General features: G+C 37.1%; 1 protein-coding gene across 1 annotated transcript in view; it reads left to right on the top strand.

Moving 5' to 3' along the window:
* The window catches only part of mpped1 (metallophosphoesterase domain containing 1), a 90344-nt gene that overhangs the window by 82901 nt on the left and 4743 nt on the right, over window positions 1-2700 (top strand). The window lies entirely within an intron of this gene.

The following is a 2700-nucleotide window of genomic DNA, read 5'->3' as shown; positions in this document are numbered from 1 at the left end:
GGGATTGATATGCAAGAAAAAAAACAATTGTGTGTTTTAAATTCACTTATATTCATGATTTTGTCTCAAGCTTTTGAAAAATAATATGTGCACACACACAAGAGTTATGACACAAATCTAGTACTTGTTCATTGGAGTAAAAATATCTCCATAGATTTATTCATATGGAAATACACAGTGAAGTTAACAATGGCTGATAATACCAACATGCTTTTTTATAGTGCAATATTAGAGACTAGCTAAATGATTGAGAGTTTTTCAGCCCCGAGTAGTGTCTGCAGTCATAATCTGCAACATCCTCCACCAAGAAGGCAGAACAGCTTGCATGTTACCTGTGAAGCCCTCACTACTGCCTGTAAATGGACTGAGGGTTGACTCAGGAGTGCATTTTAACATTTTGACCTCGGTTGGACAATAAGAAGACACTACACAGGTCTTTTAGTGGCTAAATCAAACGTGAGGGAGAAAGAATCCCAGTAGAACTCACAGTGTGATTACATCTCCACATATTGCAATGTGATGTTTTTTTAGTCAGGGATGTACTGTAAATATAATCTAATCTCTTCCCCCCTTATTTACAGAATACAGTTTACATATTTTGAGGCTGACATAAATCCTAATGACCTAAATTCATGTGGTTGAAAACATCATATTAAGCATTAAATTAAAGAAAAGGGGCCTCTAGCGTCATATTCTGAAGGCGGCAGTTTGTTTACACATACTGTATTTCCACCATCACTGTGTCTACATTTTTCTCACTTATCTAAACATATACCTTATTATGTAAATCTGCCAGTCACATGTACTATATATGTAGCGCAAATAGAGGAAAAGCCATGTATCTAGATCAGGGGTTTTCACTTACAGTTTTTTATGATTGCTATGACAATTTTTTCAATACAAAAGACTATTTTCTCACAGACTGAATTCATAAGATTTGTGTTACTGGTTGATTAAATCTGAGTTTTCCCAGTGGTAATTTTTTTTTAACATGCTTTACTCCCTACATCTAAAATGAACCTAGGCTTGCTAAACTCTTAACGCACCAACACTATAATGCTGTGATGAAAGCAATGACGAAAATGATGGAAGTGTATATATTCGAGAAAAGCCGAGCCACATTTCATCTCATCTTCAGCTGAGGATTGCTTCCTCAGTCAGGGGATCAGGTCAGCGCTGAGCTGAAATGTAAAATGTAAGGACTCGGAGAGAAATTGAGAATGACAGACGTTATCCGCAGTGTGTTTTGTATTCATGTATTCTAAATCTGAAAGGACCAACACGGACATCTGTTCTTATCCAAGAGATGGTAAAAGTTACACCTACACTTAAAAAAATCACTGATGGTGCGAAGCTAAATTGTGGTACTTTTGTAGAGATGGTATTTAACTTGTGCTTGACAACACTTTGGTAACACTTTTACATCTGCCATTTGGAAGGAACATTGAGCCAAAGTGCCTTTGAAGCAGTTTTTTAACTGTAGGGGTGTTAGTGTCACACTCATGCATACATTTTCTCAAACTGAATTCTTGGCATTTTACAATAGTGATACCAAGCGCTTATAACTCTGGTGTTTCTCGTTCTCAGTTCCCATTTGTCCTGGGCTCCACTGTGATTGACATTACTTCCTCTGATTAGTATCATTTAACCATATATTAGTGGATATTTACTGCATATGTGTGTGCCTTTTGGGGAGGCAACATTTTAGTAGTACGCAGTTAAAAAAAAAGAAATTCCATATTGGGCCAAATTGAAGTTTGCGCCATTATAATAAATGAAAAACTGCACATGCTAAAAAATGTGTGTTTGAATGTATATTAAGGCACTCCCATTAAGAGGCATAATTTACTGGATGGGAGGAGAGAATGGAAATGTATACAAAAAGCTGCTTTATGACTTATTACTGCTGCACAGAAATGTAACGTCTGAGAAAGGCATGCTGTCAAATCTGTGACAGACACTGAGGAAAAGAGACTATGGCCAAAACCATGAGAGAGAGAGAGAGGGAGAGAGAGACAGAGAGAGACATAATGACTGATGAGACAACTTTGGTCTATTTTCAGTAATATTTGAGAAAATTAAAACAATTAGCAGTATATTAAAAACATGCATGTATTACAATTAGTCCTCCAACCCATATGCCCAAACGGGTAGTCTAATACAGGGGGTCTCACCCTGTGACCCACATATTCTCATGACCATTAAGTGGAGACCCTCTTTTATAGATTTTTTTTTTTTTTACATAAATACACATATTTACATGTGCAAAGTGCATTTCAGAGCCAATTAATAAGAAACTGAGGATGCGCATGCCAACTGCATGGGCAACATTGACTAAAATAAATGAAAAATCAAAACTGCAAAAAAGAAATAAGGCCATAAATGATCTTGCTTTCAAAATCAACACAAACTTAAAGTGAACGTCAATCAAATGAAGGCGCTAGACTGCTGCACGGCTGACAGACGTCAGTCAAAAAGATAATACTTTAAAATAGTCCAAAATCAGATGCACACTAAATGTTACTTGTTCAATATTGACCAGCTGTCCGCGAGCCAGTCTCTACCGGTTGAGAAACACTGGTTTAGTACATGAGACACAGCCATCTTCTAAATGCATACTAACTGGGAACTATATTTTCAGAAAGCCGAAGCACTGCTGCTTCTGCTACTTGTGCGGAGTGATTTGCTCGCAGCACCTGA

Source organism: Etheostoma spectabile, chromosome 23, assembly GCF_008692095.1.
Source record: "Etheostoma spectabile isolate EspeVRDwgs_2016 chromosome 23, UIUC_Espe_1.0, whole genome shotgun sequence".
Taxonomy (NCBI): Eukaryota; Metazoa; Chordata; class Actinopteri; order Perciformes; family Percidae; genus Etheostoma; species Etheostoma spectabile.
Note: the sequence above shows the minus strand (reverse complement) of the source record. Positions and strands in the feature narration are given on the sequence as shown.